This window comes from Octopus bimaculoides, chromosome 6 (assembly GCF_046866305.1).
Source record: "Octopus bimaculoides isolate indiv1 chromosome 6, ASM4686630v1, whole genome shotgun sequence".
Taxonomy (NCBI): Eukaryota; Metazoa; Mollusca; class Cephalopoda; order Octopoda; family Octopodidae; genus Octopus; species Octopus bimaculoides.
In genome coordinates, this window is record NC_142933.1 from 21,795,631 (window position 1) to 21,812,748 (window position 17,118).

Consider the following 17,118-nt stretch of genomic DNA (forward strand, 5'->3'; position numbering starts at 1 on the left):
AGTTTAGCCCATTTAATCTCACCAATTTAAGAAGGGTTTGTAAGAGGCATTTAAAATGATTTATGATGAGAGGAAAATTGCTTTTGAAAAACCATCCAAAGCCATGCCAGCAAAGAAAAATAGATGCAATGAGGCAGTTTTTGATATTTATATCTACTCTATGCTTTGGTCAGTTTAACCTTTGATCATCATGAGAGTTCTTATTTCTGGATATCTTTTATCTTTTACTTGTTCCAGTCACAGGACTGTGGCCATACTGGGGTACTGCCTTGAAGGGTTTTAGTTGAACAAATTGACCCGTGTTTATTCATCAGTCTATTTTGCCAAACCACTGTTGTCAAGCAGGGTTGGGGGACAAACACAGGCACAAAGATACTTGTCCAAGGTGTCATGCAGTGCTACTGAATCTGAAACCATGTGGTTGCGAAGTGAACTTCTTAATATGTTCATGATACTGGACTAAATTCAAACCATGAAGTTTTATTTCTAGGTAAATGTAGTATAATACACTTATCCACTGTACCAAAGAAACATGTACTAATCATCAGATAAAGATACAACAGAAAACAGGTTAAAGAAATGGCAAATTAGATTGTTAAACCCATAATCTTCACAATGTTCTTTTTAGTTCTTTACTTTTGCTTTTTGGCTGTCACAGCTCAGGCCATGTTGGAGCATCATTGCCTACAGTAAGCTCCGCCTTAAATAATAAGAATACATTTTTAACTTAGAAACTTAGACACAAGATGACACAATTTATTGTCATTATTTATTTTTTTGTGTGTGGAGAGGGATGGGGTCAAACTGATACCAGTAATTGACTGGTGTCTCACAGCAAAATTTGATAACTAAATACTAGAAGACAATTCATTTGGTGCTGTACCATTTCTCCTACCTACTGCTCTAATAACGATGATGATGATAATAATAATAATAATAACAATGATAACAAAATGGTGAGCATGTTAAGTAATAAGGCACTAAAAGAGAATGACTCTCCCCAGAAACAATAAAATAAGAATAATGTTTGCTAAGAAAAGCAGAGGGCCCAGAAATTTTATGAGAAGAGTACAGTCAATCAAAGCAACACCAGTACATGATGGAGACTTATTTTAGCATCCCTAAATGCATGGAAGATAAAATGGATGTTGGCAAGAGTTGAACTCAAAAGGCATGCTATGAAATTAAATATCACAAGGAAATTTATCTGGCTCTCTACCAATTCTACTCATTCATCACTCTAGAAATACTAATAATTATAATACTTTGTAAGATAGGCAAGAAACCTGAAATATCTCAAGGAAGTTTTGTAAAGAAAACAGAAGAGAGAGACAGAAGGAGAGAAGGAGAAACAGGAAAAAAGAGAGAACAGAATGTTATCAAATCTACAATCTCTCCCTTCCATTAATTTAATTCATTTATTTATTTTATATTTCTTTAAAAAGAAATATTTTCAAAAGGAAATTAAATGAGGATATACATACATACATACACACACACACACACATTATATATATATATATAAAACCCCATAAAATTTGTTTTCCAAAGCTGCAAGAGAAAAACCTGCTTTTTATTTTTCTTCCTGCTTCTTGTTTCATATTTTAAAAAAATTGTTGAAATAAAAGACTTTATTAATCAAAGAGGTTTTAAATTTTTTTGATGTTCCACTTTGATTCCCCCCTCCCTCAGATTTTTTTTCTGTTTTATTATCATAAAAGCAGCATGATTGCAGTTGTAGCATCATTTAGTAGATGCAGCATTGATGAAAAAACAGAAAGTCTGGTATTTCACATCAACCTGATGTCTTTTATCTTCTTTGTAATGCTTTATTTGGTATAGGTGGATGGGTGGGAGGGAGAATAGCTTTGCTCTCCTTTTCAAAATAAGTTTAATATCAGTGAAAATAAGAAACACTTCTTCTTCTTCTTCTTATTATTATTATTATAAATAACGCAATGATAGATAAGACAGTATATTGAATATAAGACAAAATGCTTTGTGTTATTTGTTTAGGCTCCTTACTTTCTGAGTTCAAATCATGCTGAGGGTGACTTTGCCTTTCATCATTTCAGAGTTGATAAAATAAAGTACTAGTCAAGTACTGGGGTTGATGTAATTGACTATTCCTTCTGCTCAAAACTTCAGGCTTCGTTCCTATAGTAGAAAGGATTATTATTATTATTATTATTATTGTTATTATTATTATTATTGAGTGAGAGAGCAGTGCATGCCATCAGAGTGACACTAGGGTAAAATATACGAAGCTCAATATACCTATTGTGACTACTCATCTGATAAGGGTACACCAGGCACATGCATCACAACCATATCAAGATAAACAGCACATGACCTTGCAGGTAGGGCTCAGAATTTTCTTCAGGTTGAGTAGCTCATCTCACTCAAATGGTCCTTGAATAGGGGTTGTTTAAGGATGTTGAACGAAACACCCATGTTTCCAGAGGTGAATTATTCAAACTTCAAAGAATTCCACTCAACACATGGCTACTAAATCCATTCACAAGGCCTTGATTGGCCTGGAACTTTGTAGCAAACACTTGCCAAGGTGCAACACAGTAGGACTGCTGCTGTAACTGTTGTTGCTCTTGCTGTTGTTGCTCTTGCAACTGTAGCACGGACGCTAATAGGTCTTCCATGTTAACTAATTTTTCTTTGATTATGTATTAAAAGAAAATGTTAATGTTTGATGTAAGCTTTGAATACCCTCATCACCACTTTTTTTAGTGGATATCCTCATTGCCTCTTTTATATCCTTCTATATGTTGGATATACAGATTTCATGAAGTAGGGACAGACACAACTGTCTTCACACAATGTACTTCAAAATACTCCAATAAATACAAACTCTCAACAACTCCTATGGCTTCTCTTGTTTCAACCAATACACTACTTTTTCTAAGAGTTCAGCTAGTCCATTCTTCCAATCCCACAGGAGTGTCAATGACTCTCGCCACAACAGCTAGCTCCATCTTCTCAAAGCTACTGGCCTTGTGACTAAATTAGAAATTACTATTATAATTATTAGAAACTCCAGTTACCATGATAGTGTTACTACTACTGCTGATACAGTAACAACCACTACTACTACTACTACTACTACTACTACTAATAATAATAATAATAATAATAATAATAATAATAATAATAATAATAATAAAAATAATAATCCTTTCTACTATAGGCAGAAGGCCTGAAATTCTTGGGGGAGGGGGACTAGCCAATTACATCAACCCCAGTGCTCAAATGGTACTTATTTCATCAACCTCAGCAGAATTTAAACTCAGAATGTAAAGACAGATGAAATGCCATTTAGCATTTTGCCTGGCATGCTAACGATTCTGCCAGCTCACCGCCTTAATAATAATAATAATAATAATAATAATAATAATAATAATAATAATAAATCCAGAAAATGTATTTACAAAATTTGTGAGTTTACTAAATGATTTTTCCAGTGCTAATTTGGCAAGTATAGTGAAATTTCTATTGCACTGATGTTGCTAGAATAATACCAAAACATGCCTTGAGTTATTTCCTATACTTGTCAGAAAGTCATTAATATTAGTCGTTGTTAATATTAGTCTGTCAGGAAGACAAGAGTTGGCATAGTCAGAGAAGTGAGAATCAGCACTGAGTTCAACAACAAATCCAGAGAACAAGTCAGAGTCCTTCAGTACTCAGGTCTCATTCCCCTATTGTTTATTATAGTCCATCAGCCCTAACTGTCAATGGTTACTCCTGTTGTAACTATTCTTTTATATAGCTATGAAACCTGGACACAAGAGGAGAATTATGCACATCCACTGGAAGCTTGTTAGCATGATGCAGTAAACCAATATCTTCTGCAATGAAACTATGATTATGCAACATCAAATTTATAATTTGGTCATATTTGTGGGAATATAGGAAAATGGTATGTCCAAAAACTGTTTTATTCATTTTGGATGAAAGAAAGTGCATGCAAAGATGACAATGCAAGTGGTTCGAAGACATCCTTAAAAGAAATTTGCAAAAGTGTAGCATCAATGTGTACAATTGGGGATCATAGATGAATAACCAACACAAGTAGATGGATTGTCTGTTGTTAGAGCCTGACATGTTGATAAAGCATGAACTGAATATCTCAATGATAAATTCTCACCACCATTACTGGGGTATTCACCAACATTATTAGGGCCCTCACTACCACAAGGCACCCAGCATCATCATCACTAAGAAGAGAACTATAACCATCACTTCCACTATGGCACTCAACACCATCCCCAAAGTGCTCACCTTACCGCTAACTACAAAAAACCTCCCAAACTACACATCCACTATTACTGCTACTTTTGCAACTACTACCACCAGTGTCATAGATTTCAAAAGATACTTGTCAATCACCTCAATTACAGAGAATAGTGTAAAAAATGAGATGATGTAGCATTCATACCCCTTTATGATGCAACTACAATCCTGGATATAACTTCATTGTTTCTTTCTCTTTACAGACTCTCTACTAGTTCCTTTTCTCTTTCATTTTCATTACTGAACTGTAAAAATATTCCTAAACTGAATGACTCAACATTTCTATTCCAACACCCTTCCATCATACAGTACTTGTTGTTGGCACATCTTTACTAGTGTAATTTTTGTAATTGTTGTCATATTTTTTAATGCAAATTTCTGCTGTATTTAATGTGGTGTAATTGATGATATGATGCAGTTGATATTTGTTTTTATGACTGCAGTCAATTTTCATGACTGCCAACAGTCATGTCTCATATTTCTGCATGCACACACATACATACTGCTACAATATTAGTTACGCACACAGGTATAGACACCTAAATATGCAGTTGCACACAACAAAGCACGATTGATATGTTCTCAAGACACACACAAAAAACCCCCACAAACATGACTAGACAAATGAAACAGTATACTAAAGCATAAATTTACAAGTACATAACTACACATTTTGTTTGCATGAGTATTCTACAGATAATTATATGAACACTGACTGAATCTCTCTCTCTCTCTCTCTCTGTCACACACACACACACACACAGTATATATATATATATATATATATATATTTATATATATATATATATATTGGAAATGTGCTGTGCGTGAGAAGACCCGGCAAGCCAAGTATGATCGTTGCCAGTGCCCCTGGACTGGTTCTTGTGCGGGTGGCACATGAGATGCACCATTTTGAGCGTGGCTGTTGCCAGTACCGCCTGACTGGCTCCCGTAGGATTTTCGAGCGAGATCGTTGCCAGTGCCCCTGGACTGGCTTGTGCGGGTGGCACATAAAAGACACCATTTCGAGCGTGGCCGTTTTCGTGCGGGTGACACGTAAAAGCACCCACTACACTCTCTGAGTGGTTGGCATTAGGAAGGGCATCCAGCTGTAGAAGCTCTGCCAAATTAGACTGGAGCCTGGTGTTGCCATCCGGTTTCACCAGTCCTCAATCAAATCGTCCAACCCATGCTAGCATGGAAAGCGGACGTTAAACGATGATGATGATGATGATGATGATATATATATATGTATGTATAAATATATATATACATACACACACACACACATACATATATATATATATATATATATATATATATATATATATATATATATATATATATATATATATATATATATACATATATATATATATATATACATATATATATATATATATATACATATATATATATATATATATACATATATATATATATATATATATATATATATATATACATATATATATATATACATATATATATATATACATATATATATATATACATATATATATATATACATATATATATATATACATATATATATATATACATATATATATATATACATATATATATATATACATATATATATATATACATATATATATATATACATATATATATATATATATATATATATATACATATATATATATATATATATATATATATACATATATATATATATATATATATATATATATATATATATATATATATATATACATATATATATATATATATATATATATATATATATATATATATATATATATATATACATATATATATATATATATATATATATATACATATATATATATATACATATATATATATATATATATATATATATATATACATATATATATATATTTATATATATATATACATATATATATATATATATATATATATATATATATATATATATATATATATATATATATATATATATATATACATATATATTTATTTATTTATTTATTTATTTATGTGTTTCAGCCAAGTGGCTGCGGTCATGCTGGTGCACCACCGTGATTTTCACGTTCCTTGCATGGCTCTTCTCCCCACCTGACATGGTCCAATCAAGAGTTTTGATGGCACATCTGGTGTATAAGAGAATTTGACACAGCTGCCCTAAACTGCGTCTCATTACGAGCCATTGGTTCGTCTGGTATCGTGGAGAGGAAAGCGTCAAGTTTTGTCTTGAAGACCTCCGCATCCATGTCTTGCATGTCTCTCAAATGTTTTGGCAGGGCATTGAAGAGCTGAGGTCCTCTGAAACCGAGACTGCTGCAGTATCTCGTTCTTATGTGAGATGCAGTGGACGGTACCTTTGGCACCATGCAGTGGCGACCCGTGCGGGCATTCCTGTAGTACTTGATACCAAAGTTTGGCACCAGTCCTTCCAGTATTTTCCATATGTATATTATTACATATCTCTCCCGCCTGCGCTCCAGGGAGTAGAGACCTAGTGCCTTCAGTCGCTCCCTGTAGTTCATCTGTTGGACTGTGGCGATCTTTTTTGTATAGTGCCGCTGAATTGCCTCGAGTTCTGCTGTCCGCTTAACACTGTGTAGTGACCACAACTGAGAGCAATAGTCTAGGCGGCTCAGAACAAATGTCTTCCATAGAATCAACATGACTTTTTGATCCCTTGTACGGAAAGTCCTCAGTATCCACCCCGCCAGTTGTCTGCACCTTGCTGTCAACTTGATAATGTGCATGTGAAATGATGCATCACTACACATGTTGATGCCCAGATCTCTAACTGTTTGTGGTTCTGGGATTGCAGTACCTCCAGGCCCTGTGTATGCCAGTTGGGAGGTACTCGTGGTCTTGTAGCGCAGTACTTGAAATTTTTTTGCATTGAACTGCATATTATTTTGCTCTGCCCACTCATATATTGCATTTAGGTCATTCTGCAGGCTTACAATATCATCAGGATTCTTTATTGCCTGAGATATCTTTGTGTCATCAGCATAGCTAGTGACAGTGGCTCTCCGAGTGACCGTGGGCATGTCCAGAAGGGCCACTATGAACAGTAGTGGCCCCAGAACAGTTCCCTGTGGAACACCGCTCAATATTTGTGTTTCCCTAGATAGTTCTCCATTGGCTGCAACTGTCTGACTTCTACCATTCAGGAAGTCATGCAGCCACTCTCCTAATTTACCAGCTATGCCAAGGTTTCGCAGCTTGTGACATATCAAGCCATGATCAACTTTGTCAAAGGCTTTTGCAAAGTCGAGATATATCACATCAACATATATATATACATATATATATATATATATATATATATATATATATATACATATATATATATATATATACATATATATATATATATATATACATATATATATATATATACATATATATATATATATATATATACATATATATATATATATATATATACATATATATATATATATATATATATATATATATATATACATATATATATATATATACATATATATATATATATACATATATATATACATATATATATATATATATATACATATATATATATATATATACATATATATATATATATATATACATATATATATATATATATATACATATATATATATATATATATACATATATATATATATATACATATATATATATATATACATATATATATATATATATACATATATATATATATATATATATATATATACATATATATATATATATATACATATATATATATATATACATATATATATATATACATATATATATATATATATACATATATATATATATACATATATATATATATATATACATATATATACATATATATATATACATATATATATATACATATATATATATATATATACATATATATACATATATATACATATATATATATATATACATATATATATATATATATATATATATATATACATATATATATATATACATATATATATATATACATATATATATACATATATATATATATACATATATATATATGGCGTTAGGAAGGGCACTCTGGCGTTAGGAAGGGCACTCTGGCGTTAGGAAGGGCATCCAGCTGTAGAAACTCTGCCAAATCAGACTGGAGCCTGGTGTTGCCATCCGGTTTCACCAGTCCTCAGTCAAATCGTCCAACCCATGCTAGCATGGAAAGCGGACGTTAAACGATGATGATGATGATGATGATATATATACATATATATATATATACATACATATATATATATATATATATATATATATATATATATATATATATATATATATATATATATATATATATATATATATATATATATATATATATATATTTAAAGCAGAGGAGAGAGAGAGAGAAATATAGATGAACACATATATGAATACACACAAATTCCTTCAGTTTTTTGGGGTTTTTTCAGCAGTTGGACTTCAGAAGCTTTCTGAAGGGAAAGTTTTAACCCTACAAACATAGTTGTGCCTAAATGAATATATATATATATATATATATATATATATATATATATATATATATATATATATATATATACCCATGTATATGCATCCACTTTTCATGTTGGCATGGGTTGGACAGGTTATCATGGTACACATAAGTTCTTATTCAGAGCTACTACTATCCTTGATTGGTTGCAAGACCACATAATTTTTCAGTTTCATTTTTTGACTTAGTCTCTGTGGTTGGATGCCCTTTCTAACATCAATCATTTCACACGGGTGCATTTCATCATGGTACCAGCACTACAGATATTACCATGTCCTTAACAAGATGAAAGGTCCTTTCAGACCTATGTCTCTGGTTGCTCACCCATCACTTTATAATGTATCATGTGTGGGTTTATAGCAGCATCAATTGTGCACATTGTGTGGGCTGCTAGTTTACATATAAACAACATTATCATTTGATGTTCATATTCAATGCTAGAATGGGTTGGAGGGTTAGAGAGGATCTGTGTTCAAGGATAATATCATGCTCCAATGTCTACTTTGGTTTCAATGGCTGGATGCCCATTGTAATGCCGACCACTTTACATACATACAGGCTGCTTTCTCAAGAGAGGTGACATTATGCTAGGAGACAAGGGGTTCAAGTATGAGAGAAGAGGCTAGAGTAGAACTGATTTTTTGCAGTAGAGGAGCTACATGACCACTCACATTTCAGAAGATAGAGTGAGGGTGATCGGAGTGGAGCTGGAAAGAGGTATAAACAATGGAAATGAGTTGCCTGGGTGGATTCTCAATATATGAGGTGAGTGGATGTGAGTGGGGACAAAAGTACCAAGAGTGTGGGTAGATAGAGTTTGAAAGAGTGTATGGAAAAGTGAGAGATAGAGAATGGGTGATGGAAATGGGTATAGTGAATGAAGAGCAGGTGTTGAAGGATGATAAGTAGGGAAGGCAGGGAAAAGTAGGTGACAACTGTAGAGATTATGTGGTGGTGAGGAGTGGAAATACAAATGGTGAATAAGGGGTAGGGGATGTACTAGTGATGCATCAAGGTGAAGAATAGCAGAATAGTAATGTTTGAATTAGTAAACAGGGTAAGGATGAGAGAGAGCCATGATATGTGGTTAGGTAGGTTGCATGAATATGGGAGGAAAGAGAGGCAGGCATAGTGCAGGGAGAGAATGAGAGATGTATGGTGATGGAAAAGAGAGGTGTTAGGGTTGAATGATCAATATGAAATGTGGGCAAACCACAGCAGAGCTTTTCTTATTCCTCACAGGTGCAGACGTCAAACAGTAATGGATCAACAACTAAACAGCCTTCCCATTAAAAGTACACCCACTCTTCATGTAGGTTCTAAAACTTTAAGGCAGTATCCACAAACACAGGCACAATGGAATGTTGGATTGATGAGTGGATGTGTGCTGTGTGCAAGAGGTAAAAGGGAAAAGATCCTCAACCAAATTCCTCACAGGCAAGAGACTGGGTGGTATCAGTGACAGCAGAAGTGAAGTAGGCATACTAGGCTTAATCCTAGATAAGCTCTGATTAATCAGACCTAATTTTAAACATCCCAGCGATGACCATCCTGTCATTTTAGAAATATTTAGCTCTATACTATCCAATATGTCTTTGCTTCTTTACATTTAGGTTTGATTTCAAGTAGATTCATAGTGGTGGAGCAGGTTTGTAAGTGGGAGTGGAGAAGGGGGTTATTACTAACAATGAAAAGAAGAATTAGTGATGGTGGAGAGGAAGCTGTTAATGGTAGCAGAGTGGTTGTTCAGTTGGGGTAGTGAAGGAAGAGTTGTTAATAGTAATGTCTAAGGAGTTGTTGTTATTAGTTGTGGAGGAAGAGTTCTTAGTAGTGGTGATGGGGCAGTTACTAATGGTGGAATGTTGTTAGCACCAGTGATGGTGGTGGATGGGTTGATAAAAAGTGGTGATGGATTTGTCAATGCTCTTAGCAGAAGGACTGTTACTGGTGATGATGGGCAAAAAAAAAAATACCTGATTGAGTAAAATGAACACAAATGAATCTAGAAAACTGAACAGAAAAAACAAACAGCTACTTATAATTTTCTATTTCTTTTTTCTTCATTGTGTGTGTGTGTATGCATGAGGGAGAGAGAGAAAAAGAGAGAGAGAGAGAGAGAGAGTGTGTGTGTGTGTGTGTGTGTGTGTGTGTGTGTGTGTGTGTGTGTGTGTGTGTGTGTGTGTGTGTGTGTGTGTGTGTGTGTGTGTGTGTGTGTGTGTGTGTGTGTGTGTGTGTGTGTGTGTGTGTGTGTGTGTGTGTTGGTAAGTAATCTCAGATGATTGTATTAATAAGGAAACAAAGTATATCTGCTACATAGTTAATCGCACATCATTGTCTTATTGTTGGTAAACAGAGAATATATCATAAATCTTGGATCAATATTTGATAGATGCATCATCATTTTCATCAAATGTCCCCAACACAAAATAATAAATCACCATCATCACATCATCAATGTTATTCCACTGTCACCACTGCTACAAGAAACTACTAACCTACTTATACCAACCAACCAACCAAACAAACATCACCATCATTCTCATTACTAACCAACCGGTTAACCCCACTACCACTCCATCACAACCACTGCACAATAGCTATAAAAGAAGTAGGACTTGAACTCACAGCCACTGGATACATCAGGTAATATTAAGATAAATACACTTCATATATATATATATATATATATATATATATATATATATATATATATATATATGTATGTATGTATGTATGTATGTATGTATGTACATATATAACAAAAGTGGGGGTGTATTTTCACGCAGGAAAAAATATAGGCAAATTTGTTGTTGAAAATGCACCTAAATTTGAAAAACTTGTAATTGTTTAAAATGAATTCATTTACATATATACCAAAGTAGTTTCAACAATACTTTTTGTTTATCAATATATATATGCCGAAACGCCGGTGTTAAAACGGAGGTAGCTGATGAAGTAGAATGTTCTCTATGTGGATTGTGTGTTTTCTCGTCTCTGTTTTGTTTGCAATGTCCTGTACCCAGATATGCACCTATACATACAGGTGGATGTCGGTATGCACATACCTGTACGTATATATGCATATACTCATTTACTATTTGTTTGTATATATATATATATATATATATATATATATATATATATACAGGATGTGATGGGTAAACTTTGTCACCATTTTATATTTTTAACTTCACACATGCACATTGTTTGTTTTTGATTTTGTCAACTACACAGCATAGTAGAGTCAGTTGGGCACCGTCTGTGAGAAAAACAGCACCATGACGCAATTCACTCAGCCAGAAATTTAGAAAAGACATGTACTGCTTGGCATTTGCCCCAGAAGCTCCAATACAAACATTTCAGAGAGTTTGGATGTCAATCTGAGGACATGTACCGAGAGTGATAATAATCAAACATACAGTTAACATCATGGTGTTTAGAGTGATCACTAGTGATGGTGATGTTATGCCTCCATTCATCTTCCCATAAGGCCTCAGACTAACATGGAGGCCTACATCAAATGCTTGGAGGAGTTAGTGCTGCCCTGGGTCAAGAGGACGGCTGTTGGAAGACTCTGTGTCTGGCAATAGGACTCTGCACCATGCCACACAAGCAAGAAAACCCAGTCATGACTGTCAGACAATTTCCGTGACCATATCACTCCTAACAGATGGCCACCTAACTTCCCGCTTTGATTATTATGTGTGGGGTATATTTGAGCGAAAGACCAACAAAACTCCTTGTAACACCAAAGATGAACTGAAGGCAAGGATTATGGCAGCACTCACCAAGTTAAACAAGGAGACCATCCAGAAGAGTTGCAGGAAATTCTAAAGTTGTTTGAAAGCCATGGTTGAAGCCAATGGTGATTTCAGTGAATAAATTCACTTTTTAGTATTTCAAGATATTTTTATGCAGTTTTGATAAATATATCGGTTAAAATGAGATGTCAGTGTTATTTTCATTTTTACATATTTAGATGACAGTTTATTCACTGCACCCTGTATGTCTACATATACATGCATAATCAAACAGAGTCCAAAGTGGCTGGTGTTAGTCTGCATCAGCAAGACATGCATTATTTAGTAAAATCAACAAAAAAGCACAGTGAACTTGCTGAGAGAAGTGAAAAATCTAACGTTTTGGACGGCATCTTTCTTCAGAGAAAAGTTAACAGGAGTGAAATTAAAGAGACATGTCAAAACTGCTATTTTTTTTAGAAGGATAGTAAATTACTTTTCCTAATCTGCAATATAATTTTGTCTTTAATTTTAGGTAAGCCTATTTCCTAGAAGTGCCTGTAACTGCTGCCAGTTGATGGTGTTGACTGTAATCTTCTTAGTTGTAAGTATGGGTCTTTCACACAGCCACTTGTGTGTGAGGCAATGATCTTTGATATCCATCTACTATCTTGACCCCACTTGGTCAAGGGTATCATTACTATCAGAAGGAAACCTTCCCTTTCCAACTTGCATTGTTATAAGCATACACACACACACACCATATGTATTGCATTTTATATTGTAATTTGCAAATGGCAGTACTGTTGGTTACAGTTCTCCAACTGCCAATCACTGATGCAATGCATTTTTTACTGTAAAAGTAATAATGAGCACTTGTAAAGTTAGTGTCAAAGAATTTGCCTTTGCAAAGAACTTCATCTGAATAGCACTGGTTTGTCACTAATGTTTGTATAGACAAGAGAGAAAGAAAGAAAAACAAGCAGGTAGATATATACCCACACACACACAAGAAGTTTCTGCATAGTTACTGTCTACCAAATTTCACTCACAAGATGTTGGTCAACTTGTCACTATGGTAGAAAGCACTTATCCAAAGTAATGTACAGTGGGATTGAATCCGAAATCAAGTGATTCCTAAGCAATCTTCTTCCTCTCACACTGTGTGCATGTGCACACACATGCACACACGCACATACACAAGTAAGATATATATAAAACTTACACATTCCTATGCATATAAAACCACACTTAATAAAGACACATACATCTATCTGATCCTCCCCACACCTAACTCCAACAAACTTCATTACATCCATGAATGATGATGAGGATGATGGTAGACCATTTCTAAAATTGTTTGGCTGCCATTCAGTAACCAGAATAGCATTTAGATGGTTTGTAATTTCCTTCACCAGTTCTTCCTGTTATCTATTTTCAATCTTGACCATTGCTGACCGAAAGCTAACCAATTCCACCTTGGCTTTTCCTATTTCCTCTCTGACAGACATGTCTACTCAATATTATTTATTTTGGATGTTCTTCCTGTTTGTCTCCATCAAACTCCTTGTCTGTCTGTGAGTCTAACTGTCTAACACCATTTTGTTTCTGCTTTGAGGAGATACACAGTGTGTGGTTTTGATATCCTGGCTTTCTCGGTTTCTCTTGCTGTGTAATAATTACTATCATTTTCTGTTACAGCCATTGTGTTGTCTTCTTAAACACTTTACTTCATTACAGTCTACCTAGCTGTACAATATGTACCATCACTTTGCAGTTTTAGCCATTGTGTTGTGTTTCCTCAGACAGTACACTCTGCTTTGGTCAGGCTGTTTAATTGGATAACATTCTTGTCTTAGGAGACACAACATAATGTAGTTGCACAAATTGGTGGTACTTCTTATATTGATTGAGTGACTGTGGCAATTAGTTGCAGAAATTACTGAGAAAACACTGTTCAATACTGTATGCCATGAAACAACCCTTGTTTAATCTATCAGCTGAGTAAACTTGTTTCAGTGTTGCCTGTTTCATTGTTAACTGTATAATAGGTAACAAAACATTTCAAATGGTGTCTGAATCCATCACCACATTTTGATGTTTTAGAAAATCCAGAGTACATCAGTCTCTATGAACTTGCTAATTCCTCAGTTCAAGTTTGATGGCATGAAGTTGATCAGAGCAAAATCACACCCTGGATAGAATACAACATCTATTTCTAGCAATATAGATGACCAAGTAATTATTCATGCGACAAAGATTAACAGGGATAATGTAGAATTGGATTCTGCACAGAAGCATCAATGAAAGAATGTGTAGATGTAAACTTCCAAAACAAGGATCAGTTATTGAATGACTGATCCACTCCGCTATCATATTAAAGTGGATGAGAGATTATTTTCTCTTTGGATAGACTGCTAGTCTATCTCTAGTAACTTTCGCCAGATGACCTTCATAGTTTAAAACCCGGTCAGTCTTGATCCAGTAGACCTACAATGAAGTGCAGCAATATATAGTAATGGTACAGTAGACACAAGAAGAGAGAGAGAGAGAGAGAGAGAAAGAGGATGTGTGGTTGAAGGTGATCAATGTAAGATGTAGATAAAGGGAATAGTGTTAATAATAGATAACAAGTGAATGGATTCCAGGCAGTAAAATGGATAAGTGTTATCAAGGAAAAATGGTGAAATATTCAGTCCTGCTCACATTTAATTACAGCAGCAGAACACTGCAGTTAGAAAGATGATAGTTGGTGGGGATGTCTTGAGGAGGAAATTGCGTTGGAAGGGGGGGGGGCAGTTGTTTTTATATATATATATAGGGAGATGCACTTGCATAGCAAGTGACCTGATCTGAGATCGTGTGCTGGAACGAAAACAATTGCAGCGTGGAAGGTGTTTATAAGCCATTTAAAATAACACACAAAATCCGTTAGATTCACTTCAACATTTCTGTGATGCAGCACAGAATTTTGTCAGTGAACAGGTCGCGGTCTCAAAGCGACGAAAATATTTTGACAAATTAAATTTAAATGTTGAAGTGAATCTAACAGATTTTGTGTGTTATTTTAAATGGCTTATAAACACCTTCCACGCTGCAATTGTTTATATATATATCATCATCATCATCATCATCGTTTAACGTCTGCTTTCCATGCTAGCATGGGTTGGACGATTTGACTGAGGACTGGTGCAACCATATATATCGATATCATCATCATCATCATCATCATCATTTAACGTCCGCTTTCCATGCTAGCATGGGTTGGACGATTTGACTGGGGACTGGTGAAGCGGATGGCTGCACCAGGTTCCAATCTGATTTGGCAGAGTTTCTACAGTTTGATGCCCTTCCTAACGCCAACCACGCCGAGAGTGTAGTGGGTGCTTTTTACGTGCCCCCCACCACATATATATATATATATCCACCCATGCCAGCATGGAAGGTGGATGCTAAGTGATGATGATGATATACTTTATTTGTGGATTAACAAGGATATGATTGGTTTCATGCTGAGAATTCTCAGCAACAACGAAGACTGTCACATGGGACATTGCTACTCATCTCCATCATGGATGAAAATATGACAAAGCTATGTGAAACTGTGCAGGACTTCGAAATAAACAAATAAATATACATATCTGGGAGAATAACTCTCTCTCTCTCTACACACACACACACACACACCATTTCATCCTATGACATCCTGGGTATCCCTCATTCACAAGTTCCATCCACATTAACTCATTGACACTTCTTTATACAGCTGTCTTCATCCATATACATCATATGTCTCTACTGGCAAAGTCTTCTTTCTTGCACAAAATATCTGATTCCTCTTATGCTTAATTTTCTCTCAAAGCATTTGTACTTTTCATTCATGCACACTTTCATTACACATCCAACAGAGCATACTTGTTTCATTTCTTTTCAATCACCTCTTAAAGTACTCTGCATTCAAGGCCCATGTCTCACTACCATGCAATATCACACTTCTAACACAAGTACCATAAAATCCCTGAGGGAAAAGACCTCTGTTATCAGCAGTGGTAGAAGCTCCCTGAACATTTTCCAGTCTATTCTAACTCTGACTACTATACTTTCAGAGCAACCATCCCCTCTGTAAATTATATCTCCAAGGTCACAAATGTTATCAAATACTTCTAGTGATTGATCTGAGCATTTAAGATAATCTATTTCTAGTGTGCTCTTAGTATGTACTGCTCCAATACATCTGTCACGTATGAAGCATACTTTCTTTGTTAGTCTGCCTGTGAATCCACTATACTTCTTTTATTTAAAGTTTATATTGGGTACAAGATATGCAGTTTATACCTCCTCCTTTCCTGCATACTGAGTTAGGCTATTTCCCAGAACATACCAGGGTCCTATAAATTTGTTTCACTTCTCACTAATGCAGTGTTGTGCATAATATATATATATATATATATATATATATATATATATATATATATATATATATATATATATATATATATGAAACTCTTGGACTCCATTATGCAATATCTCCTTGTTTTAAAATGGTAGGATATAATTAACGGG

The 17,118-nt window shown here is 34.5% G+C and overlaps 1 protein-coding gene across 3 annotated transcripts in view; it reads right to left on the reverse strand.

Annotated features, from left to right (window-relative positions):
• LOC106871477 (pecanex-like protein 4) overlaps positions 1-17,118 on the reverse strand; it is a 76,331-nt gene that overhangs the window by 20,495 nt on the left and 38,718 nt on the right. Inside the window, exon 2 of one of the 3 annotated variants that reach the window (XM_052968988.2) lies at positions 2,026-2,157. The exons of the other annotated variants lie outside the window; for them this stretch is intronic. The gene's annotated coding sequence lies outside the window, so the exon portion shown is untranslated. The remainder of the gene's footprint in view (positions 1-2,025; positions 2,158-17,118) is intronic. 3 annotated transcript variants of the gene reach the window in all.